General features: G+C 44.2%; 1 protein-coding gene across 1 annotated transcript in view; it reads left to right on the top strand.

Annotated features, from left to right (window-relative positions):
• The window catches only part of LOC140203745 (uncharacterized), a 94,240-nt gene that overhangs the window by 56,142 nt on the left and 23,644 nt on the right, over positions 1 to 14,454 (top strand). The window lies entirely within an intron of this gene.

Below are 14,454 nucleotides of genomic sequence, written 5' to 3'. Positions count from 1 at the left end.
TTCCCTCAATAATAAATTTACAATTCTAAATATAAATGAGGGGTCGACCTTATGAGGGGATCACAGTGACTGGGTGTCTGGCACGGAGTTTGGTGCTGTGGCTCAGAAGAGAAGAGAGGTGAAGAGAATTGTAGTGTTGATTGGAGATTGCATAGTCAAAGGAACAGGCTAAATTCTGTGGGTGAGATGGAGACACCTGGATGGTATGTTGCCTCCCTGGTGCCAGGATCAGGGATGTCACGGATCGGGTCCATGGCATTCACAAGGAAGGGCAAGGGGGAGCAGCCAGAAGTCTTGGTACATATTGGTATCAATGACATAGGTAGTCAAGGTGAGGAGGTTGTGAAGAGAGATTTTAGGGAGCTAGGTAGTAAGCTGAGAAACTGCACCTTCAGGGTAGTAATCTCTAGATTGCTGCCTGTGCCACGCTGCAGTGAGGGTAGAATAGGATGATTTGGTAGGTGAGTGCGTGGCTGAGGAACTGGTGCAGGGAGCAAGGGTTGAGATTTATGGATCACTGGGATCTCTTCTGGGGAAAGTACGACTTGCACATTACCAAGAGGTATTGTTACAGCTATATAGGACCCTGGTCAGACCCCACTTGAAGTACTGTGCTCAGTTCTGGTCACCTCACTAAAGGAAGGATGTGGAAACTATAGAAAGGATGCAGAGGAGATTTACAAAGATGTTGTCTGGATTGGGGAGCATAGAAACATAGAAAGCCTACAGCACAGTACAGGACCTTCAGTCCACAAAGCTGTGCAGCACGTGTCCTTACCTTAGAATTTACCTAAGGTTACCCACAGTCCTCTATTTTTCTAAGCTCCATATACCTATACAGAAGTCTCTAAAACAACCCTATCATATCCGCCTCCACCACCGTCGCCAGCAGTCCATTCCACACATTCACCACTCTGCGTAAAAAAAAAAAACTTGCCCCTGACATCTCCTCTGTACCTACTTCCAAGCACCTTAAAACTGTGCCCTCTCGTGTTAGACATTTCAGCCCTGGGAAGAAGCTTCTGACTATCCACACGATCAATGCCTCTCATCATCATCTCTGTCAGGTCACCTCTCATTCTCCGTCGCTCCAAGGAGAAAAGGCCGAGTTCACTCAACCTATTCTCTTAAGGCATGCTCCCCAATCCAGGCAACATCCTTGTAAATCTCCTCTGCACCCTTTCTATGGTTTCCACACCCTTCCTGTAGTGAGGCGACCAGAACTGAGCACAGTACTCCCAAGTGGTGTCTAACCAGGATCCTATATAGCTGCAACATTACCTCTCTGCTCCTGAACTCAATCCCACGATTGATGAAGGCCAATGCACTGTATGCCTTCTTAACCACAGAGTCAACCTGCACAGCAGCTTTCAGTGTCCTATGGACTCAGACCCCAAGATCCCTCTGATCCTCCACACTGCCCAGAGCCTTACCATTAATACTGGTGGAGCAATGGGATTAGCGCCGGACTCTGGAGCTAAGGCTCCCGATTTCGAATCCAAGTTGGGCCACCCACGAGCACGCTTTCCATCCATGCCGGGTTGAGCGCCGAGCTAGCCACTGGGCCTCGTAAAAAAAAAAATACAAGGGGCGAGTCAGGAATGTTCATATCGTGACCCGGTTAATCCTGACAACACGTGCCAGACAAGAGTGGCTAAATGTCTGGTGCAACATGCTTTAAAAAAAAAACATTTTCTGCCATCCTATATGATGTACCAAAATGAACCACCTCACACTTATCTGGGTTGAACTTCATCTGCCACTTCTCAGCCCAGATTTGCATCCTATCAATGTTCCACTGTAACCTCTGACAGCCCTCCACACTGTCCACAACACCTCCAACCTTTGTGTCATCAGCAAATTTACTAACCCACCCCTCCACTTCTTCATCTATGTCATTTATAAAAATCACGAAGAGTAGGGGTCCTAGAACAGAGGCACACCACTGGTCACCAGCCTCCATGTAGAATATGACCCATCTACAACCACTTTTTGCCTTTTGGGGCCAGTTCTGGATCCACAAAGCAATGTCCCCTTGGATTCCATGCCTCCTTTCTCGATAAGCCTTGCATGGGGTACCTTATCAAATGCCTGCTGAAATCCATATAAAATGCATCTGCTGCCCTACCTTCATCAATGTGTTTAGTCACATCCTCAAAAAATTCAATAGGGTTCGTAAGGCACAACCTGCCTTTGACAAAGGCATGCTGACTATTCCTAATCATATTATACATCTCCAAATATTCATAAATCCTGCCTCTCAGGATCTTTTCCAACAACTTGCCAACCACTGAAGTAAGACTCACTGGTCTATAATTTCCTGGGCTATCTCCACTACCTTTCTTGAATAAGGGAACAACATCCTCAACCCTCCAATCTTCCGGAACCTCTCCTGTCCTCATTGATGATGCAAAGATTCTCCGCATCTCTGTCTGAAAGGGCATCCCTCTATCCTGAGGCTGTGCCCTCTTGTCCTGGGCTCTCCCATCATGGGAAACATCCTTTCCACATCTACGCCTTTCAACATTTGCAAGGATTCAATGAGATCCCTCTCATCCTTTTGAATTCCAGTGAGTACAGACCCAGTAGCGAGGTTATCATACGAGGATCCAACACCGACCCCTGTGGAACACTAGTCACCGGCAACCAACCAGAAAAGGATCCTTTTATTCCCGCTCACTGCCTCCTACCAATCAATCAATGCTCTAATCATGTTAGTAATTTTCCTGTAATACCATGGGCTTTTCACTTGGTAAGCAGCCTCATGTGTGGCACCTTGTCAAAGGCCATCTAAAAGTCTAAATGTACAACACGCACTGCATCCCCTTTATCTATCCTACTTGTAATCTCAAATTCCCAGAAGTTCATCAGGCAGGATTTTCCATGAAGGAAACCATGCTGACTTTGTACTATCTTGCCCTGTGTCATCAAGTACTCCATCACTTCATCCTTAACGATTGACTCTAACATCTTCCCAACCACTGAGGCCAGGCTAACTGGTCTGTAATTTCCTTTTTGCTGCCTTCCTCCTTTCTTAAAGAGTGGAGTGATATTTGCAATTTTCCAGTCCTCTGGCACTATGCCAGGGTCCAAAGATTTTTGAAAGATTAGTTCTGATTCCACCACAAACTCTAAAGCTACCTCTTTCAGAACCCTAGGGTACAGTTCATCTGGTCCAGGTGACATATATTGCTTTAGGCCTTTCAGCTTTTTGAGCTCCTTCTCCCTTGTAATAGTAACTGCATTCCCTTCCCTTCCCCCACACCCTTCAACAATTGGCACACTGCTGATGTCTTACACAGTGAGGACTGATGCAAAATACTCATTTAGCTCATCTGCCATCTCCTTGTCCCCCATTATTTTTCCAGTCTCACTTTCTAGTGGTTCTATATCCACTCTAATTTCTTTTTTTTTATATATATACTTCAAAAAGCCTTTTCTATCCACCTTGACATTGTTTGCTCGCTTGCTTCCATATTTCACCTTTTCTCTCCCAATGATGTTTTTAGTTTTTTTCTGCAGGTTTTTTAAAAGCTTCCCAATCATCTATCTTCCCATTCATTTTTGCTTTGTTGTATGCACTCTCTTTTGCATTTACATTGGCTTTGCCTTCCCTTGTCAGACATAGTTGTACTATTTTCCCATTTGAGTAATTCTTTGCTTTTGGAATACATCTATCCTGTACCTTCCCCATTTTCCCAAGAAGCTCAGCCATTGCTGCTCTGCACCCTATCTAGTCCTTTCAACACTGGGTAGGTTTCACTGAGATCCCCACACATCCTTCTAAATTCCTGTGAGTACAGGCCCATAGCTGCCAAACGTTCCTCATATGTTTCAAAGGTTTCAAAGATATCTTTAATGTCAGAGAAATGTATACAATATACACTCTGAAATACTTTTTCTTCACAACCATCCACAAAAACAGAGGAGTGCCCCAAAGAATGAATGACAGTTAAATATTAGAACCCCAAAGCCCCCTCAGCTCCTCCCTCCCATGCATTAGCAGCAGCAAAGCAACGACCCCCCTCCCCACCAGCAAAAAAAGCATAGGTGGCCCCCACAGAGCACTCAAATGTGCAGCAAAAAATCAATAAAGACACACACTTGCAGTACCCCAAACTCCACTCCTTCACCCAGTCTCTCTCTCTCTCCCCCTAATAAGGGAAAAAGAGATGTCTCCGTTTCACAGCGAGAGGGGAGACATAACAAACAAGTTGCTGATTTGCAATGTTAAAAGTCCATTATGTCACTTTTTCTGAGCTCTGTGCCCAAAGAACTTGGGTCTCTCAGCACACAGCCAGCAGCCAGATTGCTGCTTTCGCTCTTCTGTCTCCCATGACACACTGGTTTCCTGCAGAGGCACCGACCTCGAGTCCACCCGCCTCCAGAGCCACAAAATCCAGAAACTCAGAAGTTGCACTAATCTTCTAGGCCACATCATTGATATATCGAATAACGGCCAGTCATGAGACACCGAGAGCAGGTCCCATTCCCCACTTCATTAACCCCCTTCATTCCTGGAATCATCCTCGCGAACCTCCTCTAGACTGTCTCCAATGACAACACTTTCTTTCTGAGATATGGAGCCCAAAACTGTTGACAATACTCCAAGTGCAGCCACTCTAGTGTCTTATAAGATCTCAGCATTATCTCCTTATTTTGTATATTATATTCCCTTTGAAATAAATACCAATATTGCATTTGTCTTCTTTACCACAAACTCAACCTCTAAATTAACCTTCTGGGAGTCTTGCACAAGGACTCATAAGTCCATCTGCACCTCTGATATTTGATCTTTCTCCCCATTTAGATAATAGACCGCACTATTGTTCCTTTTACCAAAATGTATTATCATATATTTCCCAACACTGTATTCCATCCGCCACTTTTTTGCCCATTCTTCCAATTTGTCTAAGTTCTGTTGTAATCACATTGCTTCCTCAGGACTACCTACCCCTCCATCTATCTTCGTATCAACCACAAACTGTTACAAAGCCATCAATTCCATTATCTAAATCATTAACAAACAATGTAAAAAGTAGCGCTTCCAATACTGACCCATGAGGAACATCACTAGTCAATGGCAGCCAACCAGAAAAGGTACCTTTTATTCCCACTCGCTGCCTCCTGCTTGTCAGTCATTCCATTATCTATGCCATTATCTTTCCTGTAATGCCACAGGGTTTTATCTTGTTAAGCAGCCTCATGTGAGGCACCTTATCAAACGCCTTCTGAAAATTCAAGTAAATGACATTCTCTGCCTCTCCTTTGTCCACCCTACTTGTTACTTCCTCGAAGAACTCTAACAAATTGTCGGGCAAGATTCTCCTTTATAGAAACCATGCTGACTTTGACTTATTTTATCAGTGCTCTGTAAGTATCTTGAAACTTCATCCTCAGTTATAGACTACAACACTTTCCTAACCACTGAGGTTAAGCTATACATTCCTCCCTTCTTAAAGAGTGGAGTAACATTTGCAATCTTCCTGTCCTCTGGCTCCATGCCAGAATCAAGTGATTCTTGAAAGATCACAACCAACACATCCGTAACACCGTAAGACATAGGAGCAGAATTAGGCCATCTGGCCCATTGAGTCTGCTCCACCATTCAATCATGGCTGATCTTTTTTCTCTCCTCCTCAACCCCAGTTCCCAGCCTTCTCCCTGTAACTTTTGATGCCATGACCAATCGAGAACCTATCAATTTCTGCCTTGAATACACCCAATGACCTGCCCTCCACAGCTGCATGTGGCAACAAATTCCACAAATTCACCACCCTTTGGCTAAAGAAATTTCTCCACACTTCTGTTTTGAAAGGGCACCCCTCAATCCTGAGGCTGTGCCCTCTTGTCCTAGACTCTCCCACCATGGGAAACATCCTTTCCACATTTACTCTGTCCAGGCCTTTCAACATTTGAAAGGTTTCAATGAGATCCCACCCGCATCCTTCTGAATTCCAGCGAGTACAGACCCAGAGCCATCAAATGTTCCTCGTATGATAACCCTTTCATTCTGAGAATCATCCTTGTGAACCTCCTCTGGACCCTCTCCAATGCCAGCACATCTTTTCTAAGATGAGGGGCCCAAAACTATTCACAATACTCAAGGTGAGGCCTCACCGATGCCTTATAAAGCCTCAGCATCACATCCTTGCTCTTATATTCTGGACTCCTTGAAATGAATGCTAACATGGCATTTGCCTTCCTCACCACTGACTCAACCTGCAAGTTAACCTCTTGTCCTAGACTCCCCTACCATGGGAAATAATTTTGTCATATCTAATCTTTCAGGCCTTTTATCATTCAGAATGTTTCCATGAGATCCCCCCCCCCCCATTCTCCTGAACTCCAGGGAATACAACCCAAGAGCTGCCAGACGTTCCTCATACGGTAACCCTTTCATTCCTGGAATCATTCTCGTGAATCTTCTCTAAACCCTCTTCAATATTAGTATATCCTTTCTAAAATAAGGAGCCCAAAACTGCACACAATACTCCAAGTATGGTCTCACGAGTGTCTTGTAGAGCCTCAACATCACATCCCTGTTCTTATATTCTATACCTCTAGAAATGAATGCCAACCTTTCATTCACCTTCTTCATCGCCGACTTAACCTGGAAGTTAACCTTTAGGGTATCCTGCACAATGACTCCCAAGTCCCTTTGCATCTCTCCATTTTGAATTCTCTCCCCATCTAAATAATAGTCTGCTCGTTTATCTCTTCCACCAAAGTGCATGACCATTGTATATCATTTGCCACTTCATTGCCCATTCCTCTAAACTATCCAAGTCTCTGTGCAGGCTCTCCGTTTCCTCAACACTACCCACTTCTCCACCTATCTTTGTATCATCGGCAAATTTAGCCACAAATCCATTAATCCCATAGTCCAAATCATGGTGACATACATCGTAAAAAGCAGCGGTCCCAACACCGACCCCTGTGAAACTCCACTGGTGACCGACAGCCAGCCAGAATAGGATCCCTTTATTCCCACTCTCTGTTTTCTGCTGATCAGCTAATGCTCCACCCATGCTAGTAACTTACTTGTAATTCCATGGGCTCTTATCTTGCTAAGCAGCCTCATATGCTGCAGCTTGTCAAAAGCCTTCTGAAAATCCAAGTACACCACATCTACTGCATCCCCTTTGTCTACGCTGCTTGTTAGGCAGGCAGGATTTTTCTTTCAGGAAGCTATGCTCGCTTTGGCCTATCTTGTCATGTGCCTCCAGGAGTACCTGTAATGTCAACCCTAACTATCAATTCCAACAGCTTTCCAGCTACTGATGTCAGTCTAACAGACCTAAAGTTTCCTTTCTGCTGCCTCCCACTCTTCTTAAATAGCAGAGTAACATTTGCAATTTTCCAGTCATCCGGTACAATGCCAGAATCTATTGATTTTTGAATGATGATCGATAATGCCTCTGCAATCTCTCCAGCTACTTCCTTCAGAACCCGGGGGTGCACTCCATGAGGTCCAGGAGATTTATCCATCATCACACCATTAAGATTCCTGAACACCTTCTCAGTTGCAATTTTCACTGCATGTACTTCACTTCCCTGACACTCTTGAATGTTCAGTACACTTCAGATTTCTTCCACTAATGCAAAATATGCATTCAGTTCTTCTGCCATCTCTGCATCTCTCATTACAATATCTCCAGCATCATTTTCTATTGGTCCTATATCTACCCTCAACTCTCTTTTACTCTTTATATACTTAAAAAAAGCCTTTATTATCTTCTTTGATGTTAGTCACCAGCTTCCTTTTATAATTCATCTTTTCCTTCCGAATGACCTTCTTAGTTTCCTTCTGCAAGTTTTAAAAAGCTTCCCAATCCTCTATCTTCCTACTGGCTTTGGCTTTCTTGTATGTCCTCTCTTTTGCTTTTACTTTGACTCTGACTTCACTTGTCAGCCACGGTAGTGTCCTTCTTCCAACTGAAAATTTCTTCTTATTTGGAATATATCTGTCTTGCATTTCCCTCATTTTTCGCAGAAACTCCAGCCATTGCTGCTCTGCTGTCCTTCCTGTTAGTGTCCCTTTCCAGTCAACCTTGGCCAGTTCTCCTTTCATGTCATTGTAATTTCCTTTATTCCACTGAAATACCAACACATTTTTTTTGGAGTTTTGACCAGAGACCAGTCAGATACGACAGGACGCAACTCACTCAGGTTCACTTACCCAAGTATTAAAGACAACAGCTAACAGTTGTATTTTTTTGAAGCTTTGAGCTGTGGCCAATCAGCATTTGGGATTGATTAGCAAGAACAAATTAAAGCAGGAAAAGTGAGGCGGTCAGCATCAGAGCGGACTGGGTCAGAGTGGAGATTTTGAGGCTTTAGGTGTCATAGACGCTTCAGGGAGGAGAGGCTTTGGTCAAAGAAGGAAAAAATAAACTGTAGGTAGATTTTTTTTTTTGCCCCTTTGTTTACATTTGCTAAATTAGAACAGTCGAGATGCCAGGCAGGGAAGTGAAATGCTCCTTTTGGATGTGGGAGTTATGAAGATCTCTCTGAGAAGAGATCCAGCAACAGCTTCTAACAATCCGTATTAAGGAGTTGGAGCTGGAACTGGATGAACTCTGGATCATTCAGGAGGCTGAGGGGGTGATATAGAGAGATAGTTACACCCGAGGTGCAGGGTACTGAAAACTGGGTGATCGTCAGGAAGGGGAAAGAGGTTAAGGAGCCAGTGCAGAGTACCCTTGAGGCCATCCCGCTGAACAACAGGTATATCACTTTGAATACTGCTGGGGGAATGACCTAGCAGAGGAAAGTCACAGCAGTTGGGTCTCTGGCACTGAGTCTGTCTATGTGACTTAGAAGGGAATGGGGGGGAGGGGGCGGGGGGAGAAGAGGCAAACTGCGCTGATCAGCAGTTCGTTAGTTTGGGGAACAGAGAAAAGGTTCCGTGGATGAGAATGATATTCCCGAATGGTATGTGGCCTCCCTGGTGTCAGGGTTTGGGACATCTCAGATTGAGAGTCTTCAGCATTATTAAGAGTAATGAGTTTCTGCAGTGGGAGTTCAGGGAGTGAGGCGCCAGGTTAGGGCAGCACATGCTGGGTTGTGATCTCAGGATTGCCATCTGTGTAATGTGCCAGAACGAGGAAGATTATACAGTTTACCATGTAGCTAAGGAGTTGGTGTAGGAGGGAGGGCATAAGATTTTTGGATCATTGGCACCAGCGAGGATTGTGGTGTGTGCATTAGTGAATTTACAACACACCAGTGCACAGTAGTGAGTCAACCTAGCCCAGCTGGTATCTGCCAGTATTTCTGTTCGACATCAGACCTTTCAAATTCTATTGACCTATCACATTCCTTGTAGTGATGGGATCCAAACAGTCACCAGTCTGTGGATGAAGAGTTTTCCCTTAAATTTTCTTCATGACTTTCTGCAGACTGAAGAAGATAAAGCAAACTGAATGCAGTTACGTCTGACATGTTCTTCTTCCATTAAATCTCTGGGCCAAGGAGGAATGACATTGGTAGTTAACCTTCAATCTCCTGTTCACTTTAACATTATGAGTTATTTTCACTGCTTCTAAAGGGCTGTGTGTCACACTGCTGGGTTGTTAAAATAGACCACTGTTGGCCATGAAGGAATTAAAATATGGAAGAAAATGTTGAACTTCAATGGGTCAAGGAAAGTGGAAGTAGACAAACCATCTGTCCTTGTTCTTGTCATGAGGTTGAAGGAATGGAAGCTGACATTTTGTAAAGTTGCTTTGTAACCTCCATCTTGTGAAATATTTGATGAACATTGCTCTGGGATAACCAAATCACAGCAATTGAACGCAAGACACAAGTAGTTCCTGCCAATGAGTTCTGAACCTGAAATCATAGAGCTGAAGAGAGAGGAAGGAAAATGAAATTCTGAGGGAGCAGAGTCAGGCAAATTTGATCCGGGCTTAGTGTGAACACGTAACATGAGAAAAGGAGAAAACTGAAGAGGAGTATAAAGAGGCAAATACAGAATTAGAGAAATAGAAACATCAGTGTCAGGATTTACAAACTGCTATGAATGTCGTGCAGATATCGCCAGCTGAGAAGAAAGATTGTTTTAAACAGATCGAAAAGCATTGAACTTGGAGACTATGTGGTAGTGCAGAGATTTAAAAGAAAGAACTGTTTGGAACCTCGATTTGAAGTACCTTTTCTGGTTTTGCTGTTCACTAATACAGTCATCCAGACAAAAGTAAAGCCATGGAACAGACACAAAATGCTTGAGGGACTCAGCAGGCCAGGCAGTATCTATGGAAGAGTACAGTCGATATTTCTGGCCAAAACCCTTTGGCAGGACTGGATGCTTGTTTGTAAGAGTAAAGCCGTCATGGATTCGCACTTCTCACTGTAAGAAGGTGCTTAACGACATTTAAAAAAACCTACTGAGAGTCCGGAATGGCAGCGGTTGGATTCGCTTGTCCCTGACAGATGTGACTGCCATGAACACTCATGCTGCTAGGTTTTTATGGCTGTGCTGGCACATGTAGATTTTGGGGTGTCCCTTTTCCTGTGCCTTTCAATGAAACAGAGATGTTACTTTGATGGGTCCAAGCCCTCAGCCCAGGATATGTTTGGTTTCTGGAACATGGACCCCCTTCCTCCTCTAATTGGTATAGCCAGAATGTCATTGGGGGAAGATGGAGATATAAACTTGGAAACGAGTACCCCCATACGACAATGCTAACCCCAGGGTAAAAAGGATTCGTGTTGAACCTTGGGGAAAGTAACATTTGCCTCGGAAACTGGCAAGGCAATTTGGGAGCTGATTAACATGGCATTAGCGTTGGGAAAGTTAGCAAATGAAAGTGCATATACCCTCAATCAAACCCAACAAGCAATATCTAAATTGTCGGCAGAATTGGTAGCGGTGCATACAGTGGCATTGCAAACCTGAATGACTTTGGACTTTTGTTTTATCCAAGAAAGGAGGCATGTGGGCCCTGACAGAACCAGGGCGTTTCACTTACACACGTCGAATTCGAAGACATAACTCAATTTGCCAATCGTATCCGAGAGGCCACCGAAAAGATTTAGTGTGAAGATCAGTTTTACAATTATAATACTCCAGAAAGAGGACGTTGGGTGACTTTCCTACATTACGGTATAACAATAATATCTGTTAATCTTTTGCAATTTCTGTGTAGTTTAGAAGGACTCAGAAAGAGAGAATACTGAAACTGGGTACCCGTTGGTGTGGACCAGAAAAAGGGGATTTTGCTGAACTGGAGTCCTGAGACTGTTTCATGACACAAATGCCTGAAATCACTTTTATTACTGTACTCATACTTTTAACAATCGGCTGCTTAAGGTTGTTATAGCTGGGAGTGTTGGTGGGGCAGGCTGCCACTACCTATTAAATGCTCCCAATGGCATGTGCCTCAGATAGGCTCTGATAACCAAGTCCAGCTCCTGGCCTTCACGTGTGGCTTAGCTACTAAGCCCAGCGGAACTGTTTGTACTAACAGAAGGGGCAAAGGTGTATTACCGCCACCTTAAAACCTGTTGCTTTGGGCAGATGGGGCTTGTCAGCCATGGTTGGCAGCTCATCTGGAGAAAGGAAAACTCTGATCTCAAACCTCCGCTGCCTTGCGGCTATACCTAGTCATGGGTAAGGCTTCAGGAGTAAACCCTGAGGGAAAAATCCAGAGCTGGAGTTGCAGACGCAGTCCTACATTGAGTTCAATGCTGACTGGCCACTCCTGCGATGTTCCTGCTACCACACTGTATCGGTCTCTGCCATTCCTTTGGGTTCATCAGTTGCGTGGAGACAGGGAGCTTGCAACATGGGCAACAGCTTGCTCACCATATTGTATTGCCCTGGCTTGCGTATCTAGACAGCAAGGACACAATATCCATGGTGAACTCTAACTGATGGAGGCCTCAGAAAGACTTTAACAATTGTGTTTTGATCATATTGACAGAAAGGGAGGGATTGTAGAAATATATCTGTAACTCTGAAGACTTTATGAATTTGTAACTTCTGTAAGATGTAATGTGAACAAGATGGAACCTATGAAGTCCCAGGGTGTTTTGCCTGTTTGGGGGGGAAAGCTTATAAGTCTATGTGTTTTATAATGGGAGGGTGTTTTCCATGACAGGTGATTTGTTTTATGACCGGAGGGGACGTTTTGATGACAGAGGTAAACAGCATAGAGTTTCTAAAGAACAAATATAAGAACAAGATAACAGAAGAACGCTATTATGGAATGAAGCAACTTAATTACTGTTCTTTGTAAAAAAAGTGCTTTCTTTGACACATAGGATCGAAAACTATTCTCCAGCATAATGTTTGCAGGTGGTTTTCCCTTGCAAGTGAATAATAAATGCAAGAATAGGTGAGCCAGTCTGAATTGTTGTAGTTTGTTTCTGTATATTGGACAACCTCATGAAACGGTACATGACACCAGAGACCATACGTTAAAGGTGAAAGGGGGTAGGTAGGTTCAAAGGGGATGAGAGGGGGTAAGATTTTTACTCAGAGAGCAGTGGATGCTTGGAATGCACTACCTGGTATGGTGGTAGAGGCAAATACATTAGAGGCTTTTAAGAGACATTTAGATATTAACAGGAATGTGAGGAAGATGGAGGGATTTGGACATTGTGCTGGTCAGAGATTAGTTTTTGAGGGGTTTTAATTTACTTTTTAGCTGGTTCAGCACAGCACTGTGGACAGGAGGGTTTGTTCCTGTGCTGTACTGTGTGTAAAAAAAAATAACAATTGGTTACAGCAGGACATTGATAGGATGCAAAACTGGGCTGAGAAGTGGCAGATAGAGCTCAACCCAGGTAAGTGTGAGGTGGTTCATTTTGATAGGTCAAACATGATGGCAGAATATAAGATTATAAGGCTAGCAGGAAGGGACTTAAGAATGAAATTAGGAGAGCCGGAAGGGGCCATGAGAAGGCCTTGGTGGACAGGACTAAGGAAAGCCCCAAGGCATTCTACAAGTATGTGAAGAACAAGAGGATAAGGCGTGAGAGAATAGGACCAATCAAGTGTGACAGTGGAAAAGTGTGTACGGAGCCAGAGGAGATAGCAGAGGTACTTAACGAATACTTTGCTTCAGTATTCACTACGGAAAAGGATCTTGGCGATTGGAGGGATGACTGAAAAGCTTGAGCACATAGATATTAAGGAAGAGAATGTGCTGGAGCTTTTGGAAAGCATCAAGTTGGATAAGTCTCTGGGACCGGATGTGATGTACCCTAGGCTACTGTGGGAAGCGTGGGAGGAGATTGCCGAGCCTCTGGCGATGATCTTTGCATCATCAATGGGATGGGAGAGGTTCCGGAGGATTGGAGGGTTGCGGATGTTGTTTCCTTATTCAAGAACGGGAGTAGAGATAGCCCAGGAAATTATAGACCAGTGAGTCTTACTTCAGTGGTTGGTAAGTTGATGGAGAAGATCCTGAGAGGCAGGATTTATGAACATTTGGAGAGGCATAATATGATTAGGAATAGTCAGCATGGCTTTGTCAAAGGCAGGTTGTGCCTTACGAGCCTGATTGAATTTTTTGAGGATGTGACTAAACACATTTATGAATGTAGAGCTATAGATGTTGTGTATATGGATTTCAGTGAGGCATTTGATAAGGTACCCCATGCAAAGCTTATCGAGAAAGTAAGGAGGCATGGGATCCAAGAGGACATTGCTTTGTGGATCCAGAACTGGCTTGCCCACAGAAGGCAAAGAGTGATTGTAGACGGGTCATATTCTGCATGGAGGGTGACCAGTAGTGTGCCTCAGGGATCTGTTTTGGGATCCCTACTCTTCATGATTTTTATAAATGATCTGGATGAGGAAGTGGAGGGATGGGTTAGTAAATTCGCTGATGACACAAAGGTTGGGGGTGTTGTGGATAGTGTGGAGGGCTGTCAGAGGTTACAGCAAGACATAGATAGGATGCAAAACTGGGCTGAGAAGTGGCAGATGGAGTTCAACCCAGATAAGTGTGAGGTGGTTCATTTTGGTAGGTCAGATATGATGGCCAAACATAGCATTAATGGTAAGACTCTTGGCAGTGTGGAGGATCAGAGGGATCTTGGGGTCCGAGTCCATAGGACACTCAAAGCTGCTACGCAGGTTGATTCTGTGGTTAAGAAGGCATATGGTGCATTGGCCTTCATCAACCATGGGATTGAGTTTAAGAGCTGAGAGGTAATGTTGCAGCTATATACGACCCTGGTCAGACCCCACTTGGAGTACTCTGCTCAATTTTGGTCGCCTCACTACAGGAACAATGTGGAAACCATAGAAAGGGTGCAGAGGAGATTTAAAAGGATGTTGCCTGGATTGGGGAGCATGCTTTATGAGAATAAGTTAAGTGAACTCGGTCTTTTCTCCTTGGAGCGACGGAGGATGCGAGGTGACCTGATAGAGGTGTACGAGATGAGAGGCATTGATTGTGTGGATCGTCAGAGGCTTTTCCTAGGGCTGAAATGGCT

Source organism: Mobula birostris, chromosome 10, assembly GCF_030028105.1.
Source record: "Mobula birostris isolate sMobBir1 chromosome 10, sMobBir1.hap1, whole genome shotgun sequence".
Taxonomy (NCBI): Eukaryota; Metazoa; Chordata; class Chondrichthyes; order Myliobatiformes; family Myliobatidae; genus Mobula; species Mobula birostris.
The sequence above is the reverse complement of the archived record's forward strand: the minus strand, read 5'-3'. Positions and strand labels throughout refer to the sequence as shown.